Below are 20,248 nucleotides of genomic sequence, written 5' to 3'. Positions count from 1 at the left end.
AGAATTTTTACAAAAAAAATTTAAATGTGACTGGCTGCTTTTAAGTACACCTGACTGAAAATAAATCACTCAGTGCTGTTGCTAGTTACAAAAGAAGCCATTGTCGTTGCTTACAAATCCAGACATGCATATTCCCTTTGTGTAGTTCTGTTTCTGAAAAAAGTGGAAAGTCCTAAGTTACTTGTCAGCAGCAGTCTTGATTTAACTGGAGAATTTCCGTGTGCAAGGAGAATTCTGTAATAAAAATGTGCCAATTCTGAGCTGTCTGAAAATGTGTCCTGTCACTTTGCCAATGAAAAAAATTTTCAAAGTCTAAAATAATGAAAAAGACCAGTAAGCACAAGTTCCCCATTTAATATCTGGTCTATTGCGAGTTTTTAAAGTGTAGAACTGTTGTACTTTTTATGGTCTGAACCAGCAGATTCTCAATACTCATGTGAGTAAGGGTTTTCTGAATCAGACCCATATTTTGTACAAAAACATGCATATGTAGCCTCCCTGGTTTGCATTGATTTGCATCATATTTGCAATTTTTAATTAAGTTTGTAGTCTTCCCCCCACCCCCACCCAAGTACTTCTTAGTTTGTTATTATTATTTAATATAGCCCATGGAACACCGAACACTGATTAAGTGTTGTATGCTTTGTTTTATCTCTGAAGCATAAACTATCAAGTATTGTGAATTTGGCACTGTGTAATGTAACATTTTGCTTGCTGTGCAGCACTAACAAACAACACATCAGTAGTCATGCCTGTCTCTCATTTAAATGCAACCTCACAGTCACACTGCATGTTACAAATATCTGGGAGCTGTGTGATTAGTTAACATCTTGTGCATAACCCTTAAAATTATAGCAAGTTCTCAGGAGATAATTAGCTCACTGTGTACCTCTAGTGAAATGAACTATGGCTCAGCAATGGTAAGCATTGTATGTTCTGTGACTCCAAGGAACAGTGGCAAGGAAGTGCCTTTAAAGCAGAGATCAAGTGACTCCTACGTTTAAAAAAAAAAATCAAATAGCTATCTGTGCCTTATCATGCCCATTATTGTCTTTCTGGTACAGTCTCGCAAGCATAATGCTACTTAACAGGCAGCTCCGAACAGATAGCACATTTATTTATTGCTTGTTATCCAGTTCCTCTTTGCCTCACAATTTTCTCTTTCCATTTTTGTCTAATGGTCTTTTCACTTCTAGCTGTTCCGCAACTGTATATAATAGGTGCCCAGTCAACACTGGGCTTCTCTCACTGGAGTCAACTCTCACAGCCTCTTTAGAGTTTATATATCAAGTTGATGTGATCTAAGTGGACAGACGAAAAGCATCACAATGGAATAATCAGTCTGTAGAAAGGATACGCAGCAGCCAAAAGGAGGCACATTTAAAAAAAAGAAAAGAAATACCCCACTGCTTTAGTGTCTGGATTTGTGACTCTTTGGGAAATCCAAGCATGGTCTTTGTGCTTTCGGTTTCTGGTCAGATTGAAGTGCTATTATTATTATTATTATTATCATTATCATCATTATTTTATTTTAGGTTTGCTATTTCCTCTGTATACTAGTTTCCCTTCAAAATATAACTCCTGTTGTAAATGCATCTTGTGCACTCTGGTCTGACTTGTGATCTATGCAAAGTCCCCGCTGAAGATTTTTGAAGGCCATTCTGTATGTGACTGTAGTTAAGTTGTCTTGCTGCCCACTAGCTATCATAATCATTATCAACGATAGTGTAATACACTCTTTGAGATAAAGAGCTATGTGATGTTTGTTACCTATTTCATACAGGGAGATGCGCTCTCCCTCTCCCTTCCATCCAAATTAAATAAATAAGCAAGGTATAAAAAACCCCTAAGACTTCGAACTCCAAACATGCACAAGTGGCAGTGAGGCAAGCTAAATAAATTTAAAAAAGCAAAGTGAAAGAGACCTAAAATGAGATGTAGAAATGAAAAAGAAATATATTTACCTTTTATGCCTTTCACATGGCCTTGCCTAAGACACTCTTGCATGCTATATTCATTGCAAATGTCATGTACCTTTGGCAGCCTCACCTGTACTCTGCACACTGATCTTTCTGTGCTAACTGCTTAAATGTTTCTATTGACACAAAGTGGAATTACTTCCGAAATTTCATTTTTACACAAAATTTCAAAAGCTTTTGTTTTCATTCCAATTCAGAATGTTAGAATTTCCTGCAGAACAGACATTCCAAGTTTTGATCAGCTCTATAGACTTTCTCTGTTACAAAATCTTGTACAATTGGATTGATGGGAGCTGACCTGGCAAAGACTTAAGGGCATGAATATCTTTAGTCATGTGCATCCTCATTCGAAGCCTGTTTATGTCAAAGGAAGGACTCTCGTTGGTCAGGCTGTAGCTTTGGATCAGGGCCGTGCAAAGTGCCACTCTCTTTCACAGGATGGCAAGGTCAATAATAAGCTCATGCACATCCAATGTAAGGCACCTGGTTCAGTTAAACTTTAGTTAATTAGCTTTTATATCCATTATTTCTTGTAAATGAGATGGCTGAAAGAGTTTTTAGAAATAATTTCAGTGATGAGGGAAGCAACTTTATGGACAGGTTTGAGCGAGTGTTGAAAACACAAAGTACGTCAAAGGCACAGAGGCATTTGTTGGAGATGAAGGAAAGGGTAATGAAGCTAGTAACATTGAAAGAGTAAGACTCATAATAAATATAAGACAAATATTATATATACATATTGAGTACACCCAAAGAAATAGGTATATAGAAGTGCAAATGTGAATGCAACATTGATTAGTGCCTCATGTGAATTCTGCTACAATACTGTATCCAGTTCTGGTGTCCACAATTCAAGAAGGATATTGATAAATTGGAGAGGCTCCAGAGAAGAGTCATGAGAAGGATTAAAGGATTAGCAAACCTACCTTATAGTGAGCTTGATCTATTTAGCTTAATAAAGAGCTTGATCAAAGAGCTTGATCTATTTAGCTTAATAAAGAGAAGGTTAAGGGGTGAGTTGATCAGAATCTGTAAGTACCTACATGGGGAACAAATATTTGATAATGGGCTCTTCAGTCTAGCAGATAAACATATAACAAGATCCAATGGTTGGATGGTGGAACAAGCCTGGAAATAAGACATATTCTTTTAACAGTGGGGGTAATCAATAATAGGAACAAAGATTATGGTGGATTCTCCATCACTGGCAATTTTTAAATCAAGATTGAATGTTTTTCTAAAAAGTTATGTTATAGGTCAGACCGAAATTATTTTGGGGAAGTTCTATGGCCTGGGTTATACAGGACATCAGACTAGATGACCACAATATCCCTTTCTGGCCTTGGAATCTATGGCCTGATCTACACTGGGGGGAGGGGGGGGAGGGAATCAATCTAAGATACGCAACTTCAGCTACGAGAATAGTGTAGTTGAAGTTGATGTATCTTAGATTGACTTAGAATCACTTACTTCACGTCCTCGTGGCCTGGGATCAACGGCCGCTGCTCCCCCATCGACTCCGCTTCCGCCTCTCACCGTGGTGGAGTTCCGGAGTCGACAGCAGAGCGATCGGGGATTTATCGTGTCTACACGATCCCCGATAGATCGATCACTACCCGCCAATCTGGCGGGTAGTGTAGACGTGGCCTATGAATTTTTAAATACGCTGGTTTTTAAAAAATGTACCTTGCTTTGAGCCATATTGTGACCTCAGATTTTAAGCAGACCTCCCACTGAAATCAATAGGGAGCTCTGTTTAATTCTCAGTGGCCTAATATGGCCCACTGTTTTTTCATGCACAGCAGTTGGGTTGCTCTTTGATTAGATTTTCATTGTACGGAATGTTGTTTTCCCCCCATAATGTTAACACTGATGTATTGAAGACGAACAGTTTTTTCAGTCCCCTCCTGTGTATTAAAAAATAGAATGCTCAAGAAGAAACGTTATACTTAACTGACAAGCATTTAAAAAAGAGAAAGGGAGTCCAAGACATATATCATGGTTTTACAGCTGCATCTTTCTGGTCTTGCATACTCTTGGTTTCTCTAGAATTCAGTCTGAACACAGCAATAATTGGAAAAGATAGATAGATGGGAAGGGATAGGAATTTTTTCAGTAATAACTCACCTCTTTGACTTAAAAAAAAAAGGAGGGGGTTCACTCCTTGTTAAAGGTGCTGAATTGACAGCTCTGAAGCTGAATCTTCTGTTAAGGAAAGATGGGATTGTCCAGTGGTTAGAACACTGCCTGGGACTTGGGTTCAATTCCCTGTTCTGCCTCAGAATTGCTGCGTGACTTTGGACAAATCACTTAGTCTCTCTGTGCTTCAGTTCCCTATTGGGGAAAATGTGTATAATAGAACTTCCCTACCTCACAGGGGAGTTGTGACGATGAAGATATTAAAAGATCATGAGGTGCTCAGACAGTATGGTCCCTGGGCCATGTAAGAACCTTAAATAGAGTATTTCCCAGAACAAGGAATAGCAGTGAAAGCTTCAGCACAGTGCACTGCGAATATGCCTAAAACTCAGAGGGCACTCCAAGGCCAAGATGGTTGTTCAATCTCCATGTCTATTCAAAACTTGACCTCTCTATTGAGACTGCCAACAAGGGTGCTGGTTAGAGTGGTGAGACTTTGGTGATGTATCCAATGTCAGCTGATCTGAGATCAGCAAACCCATTTCACATAGGCGAAGAAGCAGCTATGGAACGATGCAATTGTTTTGCTCAGTATTGGCCTGGTCTGGAACTGAACTACTAAACTAAACGCTCTATAATCCATTACCATCCAGTCCTTCCTATTTGTATTTACATGAAAATACAGGGTGAAATTCACCCCTGTGCATCGAGCCAGTATGAAGACTGCCTCCCTAACCTCCTGGGACAGAATATCAACCTAACAGAATGCACAGTGTTAACATTTAGAATATGTGACATTCTGAGCCTACATGTCAAACATGTACGGCCAGGTTCTTAACCCTAACTCTGCCAGCTTTGCATTAGTGAGGCAGAGCAAAGCAGAGAGAAAGCTTCCCTAATGAGGCAGCTGATGGTTTATTCCACTGATAGAGATGGCAGAGTTGTGGGCCGCTGGCTGCTGTGACCAAAAGCACCTCTGTATTCACACCTTACACAATATTGTTGTAATCTTTGTATAAAATATGCCTTGTGGGATATCATTTGAAAACTACTAACTCACTGGTCAATAATATCATGGTGAAATGTATATAGCAACATTATATGTGAAATCCTCCTGTATGAGGTTGTTCGCTTATGGTCAAATCCACACAGCCCTGACTGGGCAAAAGTTGTTAAACAGGTCTATCCTAAACAAAGGTAAACACACATTTACCTCAATTTACATATGAGTAGTAAACAGGGTCCTCAAGACAGTAGGGGGAGGAGATGGCAGAGACAAAGCAAAAGTACATTTCAGCAAATGCAGGAGGAGGAGAAAGACCATGGATCCTCCTTCACCATTAGACTCCATGTTGCCTTCTTTACTCCTTGAATAAACTTTACTTTGAGGCATAACTCTCAGAAGAATCCATTTCAAAGGTTCACTGGACTATAAAAGAAAGGGGCAAAGAGCCCCAAGTTCTCTCCCTTTCACATGAGAAGACAAAGACAGCAGCACCTTTGGGTCTCTGGGAGAGATCCTGACCGAGGAAAGGATCAGCCACCATCTTGCTGGAAGACTGGGGATGAGAAAGGCCATGTTAAACAAAGCCTTGAGCCAAAACTTGCTAGATTAAATTTTAGACTTTTAGATGCGTGTTTTCACTTTTATTTGTTGGTAACCACATCTAACATTTGAATACACTTAAAATTCTATCTTCTTGTGTTAATAAACTTGTTTTATATTTTGATCTAAACCAACCCAGTGCTGTGTTTCAACTGAACTGTTTGGTAACTTCAGTTAAAGAAGCACACACTGTTGAATGTTGACTCCTTACGGGGGTAACAGATCTTAATAACTGAACTGCCCAGGAAAGGGCTGGACAGTGCCGAACACACATTCTGGGGGAAATTCGGGACTGGAAGTGTGTTGGGGTCACCCTGCAAGTAGTACCCAGTACTGGTGGAAGCCAGCATGTGACTGGTGTGTTTCTGACAGGCAACTGGGGTCAGATCTGTTGGGCCGGAGCTGCTGCTATACGTAGGACACTCAGGAAGGGACTAGCATGCTGATTCGCTGGTTGTGAGCAACCCAGGTTGGGAGCTACAACAGCAAAGCATTCAATGGCACCCAAGAGTTCAGGGCAGGTGGTGACACAAAATAATCCACTGGTCTGGATTGCACCCCAGCATGTGACAGCTGCCCATATGGGAAAATGTGGCTCAATGCATCTAATGAAGTGAGCTGTAGCTCACGGAAGCTTATGCGCAAATAAATTGGTTTGTCTCTAAGGTGCCACAAGTCCTCCTTTTCTTTTTGCGAATACAGACTAACACGGCTGTTACTCTGAAAATTGGTCTGGTAAGGTATTGAGTAACTCCAATTACACTTTCAGGTGCTGAATGCCTTCAGCCTGCATTAATGTCTTGACTCTAAGACAGCTGCCAACTTTCATTATATAAAAGTCAAATCACGCATTAAAGTTGAACAAAAATCCTGACTGGATTCCAAAGGGGGTGGCGCGAAACAAAGTTTTAACAGAACTTTTAGAAACTGGGATTAATAGTTGTCTTCTGAATAGGAAGTCAGGCAGAGAAGGATGTGCTTCCCTAATCTCTGTGGGAGTGCTATTGGGACCATAGTCAGCTGGTATGATTTAGCTTAGTCCCAAGATTGCTTTTACCAGAGCAGATGGGGAGCTGTGTCCGTCTACTTGACAAATCCTGTCTTTTTTGCTCCGATTAGAAGTTTTACATGGCGGAGAATCTGGCCCATAATAAACATTCTGTGGGCCAGATTTTCATTTACATGGAGGCCCCATTACACCATGCTGGCAGTGTAAAGTGTGTTTTAATATAGTTGGTCCTTCTCTGTCTAATATTCAGTAAGTTATAAGGTAGGCACTAGTAAGCAGCAATTTTTGTGTGAGCCGGAGCTTTCAGCCGTTTCTTAAAAACATAATGTACGACATTTTTAAACTCAAAGACCTTGCAATGCTATACATTAAATTACAGCTTGAGTGGGCTTTTGGGATAGTTATGACTGCTACAGGGTGCCTTGTCTCACATCAAAAAAATAGTAGTGTGCCAGGTATTCCAAACTGGTCACCAGCTGCTATTCCTGAACAACACTTGTGCTGCTGCAATGGAGATGATGTTCTGGCCAATTCTGTAGGAGATGATTCACTGCAAAGTAGCATTTGTGGCTAATGATCACCTGCAGTGTTAGTGTTAATAAATAAATAAATAAGGGAAGAGAGAAAGAAGTTCCATGCTGGAATTAAAATCCTCAATGTTTTCAACTTTAAATCTGTTTTGTTGTTTGACTTTCAGCGATAGAAGTAGGTGTGTGTGTGGGTGTGTGTACACTTTTTACTCTGGCAATTCAGAAAGTCACACGGCTGAACTGGGAACAAGTTCAAGCTGCTGGAGGAGTTTATAAAGGAGTTCTTGAAAGTGATCTTCCCCTTGCAGATCTCAGCTGTTTGAGAATTGGGCCCCATAAGTCTTCCTTCTACAATTATTTTGGTTTTGTAAATGAATGATCTAAGTGACTTATTATTCAGTTCTTCCACTGATGCTTTATTTCTGTTGATCTTTGTTTTTCTGCTTAATTTCTATAAATTACTGTACAGTTTCCCATAAGGTATAATTAAGCAGAATTGCTAAAGTTTTAATTATTGTGTATTATAGATGTTGAAAGCAACATTAGCACTTAGCTTTTTAAAATGTGATAGTATATTTATAAGAGAGCATTTATAAACACATTTACATATAGTTAAGATGAAAAAGGTATTTGAATTGTAGTCATTAGCATTTCTTCAAACATATGGCATACCAGCGGAGGCCATGGGCCATGCCTTCATTAACTGAACACTGTTTCATCAGTATCTCAGCTTCCTGCTGTGCTACCCTGTGGCGTACCCTTCTGTCCCTAAGGTTTCAGAGACAAGGGACAATATGTCCCCAAGGTGAAAATCTGGAAAATAACGCAGATTAATCCTTAGAGGAGTTGTTATGATTATTTAATCATATTTAGGAAAAAATACACAGTGCCACTAAAGGATTTTTAAGGTTTTTTTTTCTATCAGCCTACTACTTTCTATATCGCTGTGCATAACAGTGTCTTCAGGGCACCATGAATGTATCTACAGTAGAACATGACAGCTTTATGCTATGTGTTATAAGGCTGACCTGTTTCAAATTTGCTGGTGTAATAGGCAAAGCCTACATTGGAACTAATAGGTATCAAGGGTCAATTATCATTCATTGGCTATAATGTTTTTCAGATGATGGCTCAAGATGAAACTTTTCTTAATGAGGGTACGTGTCGCTATTTAATTTTATTCCCTAATAAAAAATGGAAAAGGAATAAAAACATTGTCTTATAAATGTCATGGTCATATTTTATTTGTGCATTTCTCAGGTATATAAAGAGAGCTTAATATGACAGGCAAAGACATTTGTCTTACGGCATTAGTCTCTCTTGTATTGTGCCTGCCATATTCATCACTCTAATTTAAGATCCTTTGCTACAAAACCTATATTTTGAACATTTTTAAATGCCGTGAGATATGGATTTTAAAAACAATTATAATCTTATTTTATCAAGATGATACTCTAGAAGGTTTTTATTTTTTAGAGGCATCTTTTCAATATTTCTTGTTTAGCTTTTCATACTGTTTTGGTGGGTGATGAAGTGCTGGGAAATCCTCAGAAAATCAGAAAATATTGGTGGTGTTTTGTTTTAGACAATGGGCCTGTTTGTTCTTTCACTTATATTAGTTTGAGAATGGTTAGAGCTCCACTGACGTCAGCAGAGTTATTCCTTATACCCCAGGTCAATTCATGTCTAAGTAGTTGCTGAACAGAGATCTTAAGCATGTGCCTAAAGAGCGCTGCTGAACTGGGGCCTTGTCTGGTGTTAGTGGGAGTAGAATCAGGCCTTTATTTTCCATTGCCCCTTTGGAAGCAGCCACATGTAACTCTCTTATGGCAGATGTCCGTGAAATTCAAAACTAAACCATGAGACCTACCATTCTACCAGGAAGCACTGGGTCTGATTTCATACTTATATCGATTTTGCCTGAGCGGAATTACACTGACTTCAGTGAAGTTACTGCCAGTTTAAACCAATGTAAGTCAGATCAGTTCCAAGGAATCCTTCTCGAACTTCTAGATTCCAGAATTTTATATTTGGCTCTGCTACTGACTTGCTATGTTACCTTAGGCCAGTCAATTAAACTCCTTTTGTTTCAACAATGTCTTTACAATGGATATCATAATAGTTACTTCTAAGTGTATCGTTCACAGAGGGTCATTATTCTCAGTGATCAGACTCCAGCTGTGGAACTCCCTTCTGGAAGAGGTAAGACTTAGCCCATGCTTGAAATCGTGGGTCCATTCAAGTCAATAGGAGTTGTGACTTGGTTGAATGGGCCCAGGATTTCACCTAAATATTATATAGGCCATTTTGAGAAAACTTTCCCCCCCAACAATAATTACTGTAAAACACACATGGTGGCATTCTCAGAGAGAGAGAGAGAGAGAGAGAGTGTGCATCTGCCCATCTATAAAACACACTTCAATTCACAAACCATTGCATATGAAGGAAGAGAAAGAAATAACATCTCTTCTGTGGACTTTATTGAAATTTTGGTCCACTCTTAGATGCCAAGGTTACAGAAGCTTTAGAGATCCCTTGGATGGAATGGATAGATGGCCAACTGGAGAATATTAAAAAAAACAAAACAAAAATCTACTGATTTTAAGGATTGAATCCAATCCTCTTGCTATTGAAAACTCCATCCATAACTAATCGGTGGCAACATGGAATACCCTCATTAACTGTATCCCACAGACCCTGATATTATTCCAGTGTTTACAGTACTCCTGAGCAAAATCTAAAACCATCAACCAGGATATCTATATTTTAATAGTGTTAATGCATTCACTCTATTATACACAAATGTCAAATATGACAAAAATCACTCATCTTCAGATATATGCATAACAGATTTTGGTACATACAGTTTTTGTTGTTCTCACGCGACAGCAAAATTAAAGATGCAGAGCCAAGGGGGCCCATACCATTTGCAATCTGTAGCATTTCAATGTATTTTCAACACTGTTGTAAATATTTATGGAGTTTTACATAGACTCTATGCTTGCTTCTGTTTGTGATGCATCGACAAGACACGGTAGGCTATCATAGGCAGATATTTACTTTGGGGAATTCCCTTTTGGGCTTTTTTTGGTTGAAAACTGCTTCATGACATACAGTACTGCAAATCCCCAGAAATGTACTATGCTATTATTGCCAGCTGAGTTCTTCCAAGCAAAGATGACATCAGCCATCTGTCATGTTATACTAATCCTGGGAAGGAAAGCCAACTGTAGAGAAAATAAATACCTTTCATATATATTAGCCAAATATTTATGTTAGAAATGAAATGATTAAAATCTCATTAGTCAAGCTAATTATTGTAAGTGAATAGTCCTTTCCAAGTAACCTTCACACCAAAAATGTATTTGTCTTTTTACTTACCTAAAAGCAAAATGTATTATGAACATATATTTAAAATGATGGGCTCCTACCACATATTGGAAGGTGATGAAATATGCCACCTAATAGTGATCTTTTTGCCTGTGGATTCTTCCCTTCTGCCCTTTGCTAGACCTATTCACAAGGGTATGCCAGGTACTATATAGTGGTTATGATTTTTTCGGTATTTCTGTGATTATGGTGAATGGACCCTACATGGGATCTAGCAGAGAAGAAGCTACCTCCTTCCCTCCTCTCCTCATCACAAACATCTCTATAGTTCACTAAGGAGGACTGGTAGATTAGCAAGAGCTTCATGAGGAAATGTTAAGAAACGATTAATTGGCAGCAGGCACCTAATTCCCTAGAGGGCAGGGAAATAAACTAGCATCAGTGAATAAGGGTATGTCTACATTTACAACACTACAGTGGCGTAGCTGCACCACTTCAGTGTAGACACTACCTACGCCTATGGGAAACTTCTCCCATTGGCATAAGTAATCCACCTTTCCAAGAGGTGGTAACTACGTTAGTTTCTTCCATCAACCTAGTGCTGTCTACTCCAGTGGTTAGGTCAGTATAGCTTGTGTGATTTTTTTTCACACCCCTGAGAGATGTAGCTATACTGAAGTAAATTCCAGGCTTAAGACTTACTTTTATGGTAAGTCTCAGGCTGCAGGTTGCCTTTAGATTATATGGAGATCAACCTCTGGTGCGCTATTTCTGTATTCCTTTTGCTACCGTGCCCTATGGACGCATACCCCCAGAAGTTTTTTAAATATGGTTCTGATAGGAACCATTTATAGAGTACCCTCATCACAAAGCAATTAAGCACTGTGCAATAAAAATCACCGTCCAAAACATTAAAAGTCAATCAAAAAGAGCCAGCCAGCCTACTTCATGACAACTCAGCAACCTGGCATGTGAAAGAAAACTAATCATAGTGGCCAAAAATATTCCATGTAATAAACAAATATTGCAAAAGAAAGTTGACAAATATACATTCACATTTTTGTCGGTTATTGCCTCCTCTTTGTTTGCTTTCTTCATATTCTAGCAAATAAGTTTACTGTTAAATAGAACTGGTCAAAATTTTCTTTTAATGAAAAATAGTTTTTTAACAAAATGGAAATTTTTTCCAGAATTTAGTTTTTTATCAATTTTTTTGGTTTTCCAAAAAGAACAAAAAAATTGAATTTTTTCAGTTTGGTTGGAAAAATCTTTCTTCCTTTCACTTTCTTGCATGTTTTTACTTTCCCTGTTCTTTTTTCTTTCGGGGAGGGAAAAGGTTGAAGGAAGTTGCAAAGAGAAGTTTTTTTTTCTAACTAAAAAAATTTAGAAAGATGTTTCTAAATTGTTTTATTTTTGATGAACATTTTGAATGAAATGGAAACTTTCCATGAAACATACTCCTTATTTTTTTACAAGCTGTACCGTAAAATAATTTTGAATAATACATAAATTAAGACAATCTGATTACATAATTCATGAACAGAAAAAGAGGGGAAACTAAGTAAATAAATAATTAGTTACAATTATTCACCAGTGCTACTAAGAAAGTCAGACCTTCCATTGATTCCAGTGGAGCTACACTGATTTACAGCCTCTGGGGAACTGGGGAAACACATTTATTTTCCTCTCGTCATGGCGTGTTCTTTGTTTTTCAGCTTGAATGGATGCTTTGGCATATGTCTTTCAGGCACAAGCTTAAATTTGTCACCCTTCTCTCACATTTACAATTTATATTGGACAGTCAAGGTTTATATTCTCACTGAGGGTACTGTTGCCACTCTAGTATGTGTTGTAACAGCTTACCAAGTCTTAATTCCGGAATTTGTGACAATTATTTAAATATACTAGCAGCTTTGACAAACACGCTTGCAAATATGAATAGCAAAATATTTATATAAATTACATTGATTTAAATATTAAAGGGGGTGAGCCCATGATTATTTCCTCAGAATACAAAAAGTTTTATCTTCTTGTAATGGGGTTCAAAGTTGCATCTAATTTTGCTTTCAGCACAGTCTACTGCAGGCAGTAGAATAACATGCATGAGTAAAACATTCACAGTTTGGGCCCTACTTTCAGATGGTGAATCATCTGTCGAATCCCCGTTTCCAATTCAGATTTTATTATTATCCTGCTAAATCCCTGAAAATGCTAAGATCTCTACTTGTCTGTGGATTTTTCATCAAAAACAAAGTGCTTTACCAGCCTGCACCAGGAAAAATATATTCTACCCCTGAAATTATGAAATAATTCAGTAGAAATGTTTTGCTATCTTAGCAGCACTTTATCTAATAATGCCACAATCAACGATGAAATCACACAGTGCATTTCTGAAGCCACTTCTGCCTATGCTTGACTTTGTCATCACCTGTGAATGTGAGAGGCATTCGACCTCAGACCCAGATTAGTATATATCATGAAATTATGTTAAGCACTCCTCTGTCTAGCTCTGGAACATGGGCACTGTAGCAGACACTCGAAGCAACTAGAACATTTTCACATGCACTGTCTGCAACTCATCTGTACCATCAAGTGGTCAGACAGGATACCAAACATTGAAGACCTGGACCAGTGTTGCATGACTAGCATTTGAATCCCTAAACATACAGGAGCAACTTTGCTGGGCTGGTCACCTTGTCAATATGGATGAAACATGACTCCCCAAAGCCATATTTTTCTGGACAGTTGAAAACAGGAGCATGTACACTGGGACAGCAATGACAACGATATAAGGAAACTCTCAAATCTCACCTAAAAGCTGGTTAAATTGACCTGAACACATTGAAAGCTGTTGCTTCTGCCGCTGGATCAGAATGGCAGCAGACATGTTGTTCTGCAGTTAAAGGCATTGAGAATAGCAGAACAGAAAAAGCCAAAGAGAAGTGTGAGTGAAGAAACCAGGCTGTGGCAAAAACATGCGGCCATGTCTGTCTGATGTGTGGATGCATCTGCAGATCGCCTATTGGCTTACAGTCACACAAGAAGATGCACCGAAACAAACTGTCTTTTGCACATCGACCATGATGGGAAACTCCAACAACAATAACAGATTTTTCACCATCTCTACTTTTCACTGTACAACAGCACTTTCTCCAAGGGGGAGAATGAACACTATAAAGTTCAGATTTAATATGTTCACATTATGTATTCATGGCGAGAAGTCCACCATCTCTTTGTTCCAAATGTGTCTTTAAGTTAGAGCATTTGTTCTCTCAGCATCTAACTTAAAAATCAAACCTCTGCTTTATTGTCTTTATAGTAAGCAAGATTCTATTCATAGTTCTGAAGGCATTTCTGCCCTTCAGGAATTCCCAGGAAGTAATGCAGTAGAGAACGGGATGCTTTTGAGTTCCTATGGGTGGCTTCTATGAGAGGTTTCCTCCCTTGTTAACCAGAAATTAAACCTAAAAATAAAATTCTAGTGGCTTCTGCTTCTTCAAGAACCATCACAAGATCCCAGCTTTTTACAATAACACAATGACATTATAGAAATTAGAAAACTTCCAGGAGGAAACGTGCGTGCATTTCCTGTTAACATGCCTTACTTTACTCATGACAGGAGTAAGGCATAAGCTTGTGCTTAGGGGCCCCTGTGCCCGGAGTCATCTGCTTGCATCAGAATCTCAGCTTTCTTCCTGTTTAAAAGGTAGTTTCTAGCCATTAGAGTTGCAAAGAAAGCTTTGAAAGTGTGACCCAAATTTACTTCAGTCAGTGACTTCTGCCTGAGTCTGTAGGAGGCCCGAAACAATAGTTCTGAGAGGTGTGAACTGCCACATATGTCTCTACCATCCAAAATTAAAAGGCTAACCACTCTTTGGGACAAGAAAGCCAGACTAATAACTGGAGAAAGACAGTAGAAAAGCAAAGCTTAAAATTTCCATCCTCTTTACCATTTACCATAGTTTTCCGATGACCTGCACAAGCTAAGAAAGGAAACTCAAGTGGTGTGGGCAGAAAACATAATCTGATGCAGACAAAATCCAACAGAAGTATTACTAAAACCTTGCACTATAGCAATTGTAAAGAATGTGAGGGGTTTGTTGTGGTGGTGGTGGTTTGATTTTTTTGTGCCACTGCAGCTAAGACTCACCTTAGAGTACATTCCAGACCATGAATCACTTTGTCAACCCAGACTGCCTCCACAGCATCCCAGACACTAGCTCTGCATAAAGTGCAGAACTGACAATATACTTCTTTGAGCAGATCGCTTGCTTTCTTTGGATAGTAACAACCATATACTGAGTCCAAGATACAATAGACAGACACACTCCAGTTTTGCCAAAATTTGGCTCATTCACAGAGCAAGATGCCAGAGTTGCCATGTATCATAGTTAACACATATGACTGAGACCCTCTGAGGTTAACTAAGAGATACTCTGGATCCTCAAGGCCTCTGTTGACAGAGATTGTCAGCACATCCTTTGAAGTGGGAGACCTACTGCCTACCCCAAATCACAACTCATTCCCAATAAACCACTAATGGACCCAGAAGCTCTTGTAAACTACCACTTGGTATCCAGACCCTTATTCATAGATTTGAAGGCCAGAAGAGACCATTTGTCCTGTTTGCTCTTGCCAACTGATCAAGTCAGCAAGAGCAAATGGGACAAATGCCTCCTTTTGGAAAAAAAGTCGGGATGGCCAGGACAGGGCTAAAAAAGGGACTGTCCCAGCCAAAATGGGACATATGGTCATGCTACCAGTAAGGGGTAGGGGAGGCTAGCAAGTGCTAGAGACAGAACTTTCAGACTATGCAGCTTATACAGCTCATTCCCACAAGAGTTAAGAATGACTGTGAGACTAATAATTTTCACACAGACCTATGTGGTATCCAGACACAAGCACAAACATAAATAAGAGAATAAACAAAAACATCAAGCTATTTCTCCTACAGGCTGAGAAAGAAGATAATTTTAGGATTATTAATATTTTTGTATGCATGAAAGCACTACAGTGACATGAATCTTATCAGTTCCTAATAGATAACAGCAAATACAAATAATAAAATCTTTGCCTGTACACACTAGGGCACTCTTTGGTCCAAATTTTCACCCCAGTTATCTCTCACACACAAAATCATGTCCATTTTTTTTGTGCTGGCAACTTGAATTGTGAGCCTGAATGTTAGCACCTGAATAGCTTGCTACCTGATTGCACACACAATCAGTTATACTACTTAGTGATGCTTCTACAACTAAAACTTAAATTCAGCAAGTTACAATCTTTTCCTAAGCAGATTTCTCACCTATATTCAGTTCCCAGAGACTTCAACCCCCTTGGCTGAAGGATCCAATGTTCTATGATTTCAAGAGCTCTGAACCCTAGAACCCACCAAGTGATGGATAACTATGGGGTTCTCCACCTTTTCTTCTTTGTCCAGTAAACCTTTGAACTGTATTCTTCGAAAAATAGGTCCAGATCAGTCTTGACTCTTCTGCTCGTGGGTAGACATCATGCTGTCTTCTCAAAGTTCATCAACCCTGCTTCAAGAGGCAGGAAGGCTTTCAGGAGGTGCAGTCTCCATCCTTCTGCTGATGTAAATGGGGCTTCCATTATTTTGATTTCACACTGCTTAATTTACACTGGGGAGAGGTAGATAGCTGCCTTCCTTCATGTCTGGGAAAAATCTGTTTCTTCTTATGTTTGGTCACTGACTTTACAGCAAAATATCAGTGAATATCTATAATTCCTTGTACAGTGTTAATAAAATATTTCACAATGCTATGAATCACCAATGTGTCACAGGCTTTCATAAAAGACTTTACTTGATACACTTTTATAATACAGTAATATTGTATACAATCAATAGATTCAATTACTTATCATTTGAGGTTCTCTTGTCTTTATAGTTAAGAGGCTACCTCCCCCACTTGCTAGTTAGATGTCTTTGTATACCTTTTATGTAAATGTTCCTTCGTTGTCTCTGCCTGACGACCAGGCTGGTCAGACAAGCAAATACACATTCCTTTGTCTAAGGCAGACTGGGCTTATGCATTGCATGGCAAACACATTTTAAGAACATAATTCTAGCACATATTTATAACTCTTTGTACATGATCAGTGAGTTATTAGTCTATATTTCATGGCACCTTTTGGGTATATGTCATGAGAACAGTGTTTAAGGTATAATGAGTACGCCATGCCTGACAAGAGTTGCTGACACAGAGTAGTGAACCACCAATGGGCCTCTATGTCACACGAAGATTTTTCAAATGTGTGCAGTGTTGTCCTGACTCTGCTGCCATTGAAGTCTATGGGAGTTTTGCCAATTAGAGCAAGGCTAGGCCACTGCTGAGCCACTTTCAGAAATACCTGCCTGTAAAGTGCACGTTAAGGAGGACTGTGCTACATGTATGTCTGTTGCCAGCTTTGCTGTGCAGTGAAAAATGTACTGAAGGTGAACCTGGGCTATGGCAAAGGATCCACAGGAGATGATGGTCTTCATTCTGGGCTCTAAGATGTACCCAGTACTACACTGCCCTCCACCTCTATTTGTGATGTGTGTCCTTCCATGTTCATGTGGCAGGAGTTGCTGGTCAAGTGGAGTGGACAGATATCTAGAGAGGTCAGTCATTGCTGACCTATTGTCAGAGAGGTTGTTTGAGACAGAGATTGAGTTGAATATGAATAAGTTTGTGCGCACAGGTTCTTTGTACTTCCACTCAAAGAATTTGGTGAAGCATGAGTTAGCTGGTCAGGGACATTGCAATACTGGTATATAGAGGCACACGTACCTACCATATATTTACTGTTGTAGGAATTGGGTGGAAAATCAACCAATGAGAGGAGTGAAAGCCAAGGTACAGGCTAACAGTCAAAAGCATTTTGGCCAGAGAGTCAGAAATAAATGATCTGATGTTATCTTCAGGGACTACAGTAGTGTCCAGGAACTTGGTAGTATTCTTTTAAATAGTTTGTGAGCCCTCTAGTGGACCTCTCTCTCCTCTCCATTTCAGAAGCTACCAGAACCCTGTCAGAGCAGCAGTTATGTAGTTAGGCCTTGTGTTTTGTAAGTAAACACAGGCAGTTGGGCCCCACTGTGCACACGTGGATCCTTCCAGTTGCATTTGTTGTGTAGAAGAGAGCACAAAACACAACTAGGTGGTAATAAAATTAAGAAAAATAGCAATGCTTTTATTCCCTAATGTATAAATAGCATAAACTAAGAATATCAGTGTTGAGACCTGCAGTGAGGATCTGAGATCAGCATCTTGCTGTGGCTGTGAAATATATTTGAAATATACTACTTGTGAAGAGAATTTAAACAGATTGTCAACAAAGGGACATCAGTTCTGATTGACTATATAGTTGATTATTTTTACATTAAAATACAGCTTTTGTTTCTTTTTAACTAATTTAACTAATGTTTGTAAAGCATCCTCATGCCCAGAGATTTCCCTACACCCCCCTTATGGGGAGTGTACACCCACTCTGAATTTCCCCAACAGCCCTCCCGCCCTCCCTCCCCCCCACCCAGTTTTGTGAACTAATTGCATGCAGTGTTGCCAGTTTAGTGATTATTTGGAGATTCGAATTAAAATTGAAACATTAATACACACTTTAAAAGCATATAAAGTGTATGATAAAATACATGTATCTGAAAAAGTATAATAGATTTGAAAAGTATGAACATAGATTAGCTTCCTTATACAGCTGTTGTTTTTTATGACAATTTCAGTGCATTCATTTCGGTGATGTTGGCCAACCTAATAATTTCAAATTATGATTTGTAAGCAAAGTCTAAATGAACTCTCCCTGAAAGCTAGTGATGAGCTGGGGGGAAAGACTTCAGGACCAGATTGTATTTACATTCACACCTAATCTACCTAGGTATCCAGCAAACAGAGCTGTGTTGCCCAAGTGATAGATTTTGGCTGGGGTTGGGTTACAGATCACTTGAATGCACGGGTGGGGAGTGGGGGAATGAAATGTTGTTATTGTATGAGTAAAGGGCAATAGAACTGTACTTAGCCTGTGCTGACAGAGGGCATCAAGCGAGAGGGTGGGGACAGGTGTTTTGCTTGATGGCCTGCCTGAGTCACAAGTACTATCTGACCTGCCCCTCTCCACTGTTTAAAGACAGAGCGGATTAGGCTCCATAGAGAGTATTTTGTTTTGTTAAGTGACCACTACAGCTGAAATCACTGATAATCAGGTCTAAGTGCTTAGACCTGCTGTGGGGACCGTGTTTCTGAGGAAGAGACGGCCCGGCCTGCACTAGCAGCGAGGGTCCCCCCCTGAGAGCTCAGCTGAAAACACTGAGAGCTGGGTGGAACCTCAAGAGACCAACGAGCAGAGGTCACAGTGGCAGGCGGCAGCAGAAGGTGATGGCGCGGGGCCATTGGCCACAGAACAATGGAGTGAACGGTGGCACAATGAACAGCAGTGGCCAGAGTGAACAGTGAGCAGCTGGAGGAACAAGCAAGATGCCTTCTTGCCCCCAACCTGGGAGGTGAACTCATGTGAAAGCACCTCTGAACTCTGAGTCTCCACTGACCAAAAACAACACCAGTCAGTAGTAACGAGGCTGTTAAGAATGCTGGAGACACAATAGTTCATGTGAACAAACATCATTGTGGCATCCTACTTTCTATTTAAGCAAGAAATACCACACGCTACAAACTGGAGGCCAACATTAAGTGCATTGTCACTGGTTCATCCTGAAGCTGAACACTGGTTCTGAACAAGACCAGCAGACGCTCACTGTCTTTCTGCAAGAAACTCGACTGACTGGCTAGACGCATGTGGTGCAACAGTGAAAGGCTCAACAGTTGAAAAAGTGAAGCGCTCTCTCACCACAGTCAAAAAATTTGCTGATGAACGCACCAATGCAAATGGGCATCAAGTATTAAGTCATTGTGTACGTTATCTTGATGTCAGTGGTAGGCCAGTAGATGCATTTCTAGATGGTCACGTTATAGAAGACACATCGGCTGCATCTGTGACAACCCACATCTTAGAAGAGTTAAATGCTTGTCAACTGGACCCCAAACAGATGGCTGCTTGTGCATTTGATGGAGCTGCAAACTTCTCGAGAAGACATGGTGGAGTACAAGCTTTGCTCAGAGAAAAGTGTAACCTTAATCTCTCCTATACACACTGCAGAGGCCATCTACTCCAACTAGCGCTAGTACAAGCTGCAGACTCTTCAAAAGACATTAAAAAGCTATAAATTTAATGTCTTCATTATATTCTTTTTTCAGCAAGAGTACAAAAAGACTGAATATCTTGGAAAATATAGAAGATACACTGGGACTGAAGTTCAAATTAGTCCAACCTGGGTAAACCCTCTGGCTTGTTCATGAGCGATCCTTGGCTGTTGTCTTAAAATTACTCCAGCCGTTATTACTGGCTTTGGAAAGTATCTACCAAGATGGGATGGATCTAAGTAGTGAGGCTGTTGGATTACATTTGCTATTTTGTTCAGAGAAGATTCTTGCCATTCTCTCTCTTTTGTAAGTCTACTGTTGAAACCACTTGGGTCATTAAACAATGCCATCCAGGCATCTGCTACAACAGTAGTAGATCTTTGTCCAGAAATAGAAGCTACATTTGGATCAATCAGAGAGCTATCCACTGAAAAAGTATTGGAAGA

At 39.6% G+C, this 20,248-nt stretch overlaps 1 long non-coding RNA gene across 1 annotated transcript in view; it reads right to left on the bottom strand.

Moving 5' to 3' along the window:
* Nucleotides 1–10,279, bottom strand: part of LOC140906052 (uncharacterized) — a 30,122-nt gene extending 19,843 nt beyond the window's left edge. The window contains exon 1 of the long non-coding RNA XR_012157030.1: nucleotides 10,128–10,279. This is a non-coding gene — a long non-coding RNA (uncharacterized lncRNA). The remainder of the gene's footprint in view (nucleotides 1–10,127) is intronic.
* Nucleotides 10,280–20,248: the final 9,969 nt, after the last annotated feature.

This window comes from Lepidochelys kempii, chromosome 2 (assembly GCF_965140265.1).
Source record: "Lepidochelys kempii isolate rLepKem1 chromosome 2, rLepKem1.hap2, whole genome shotgun sequence".
In the NCBI taxonomy this organism is placed as follows: Eukaryota; Metazoa; Chordata; order Testudines; family Cheloniidae; genus Lepidochelys; species Lepidochelys kempii.
Note: the sequence above shows the minus strand (reverse complement) of the source record. Positions and strands in the feature narration are given on the sequence as shown.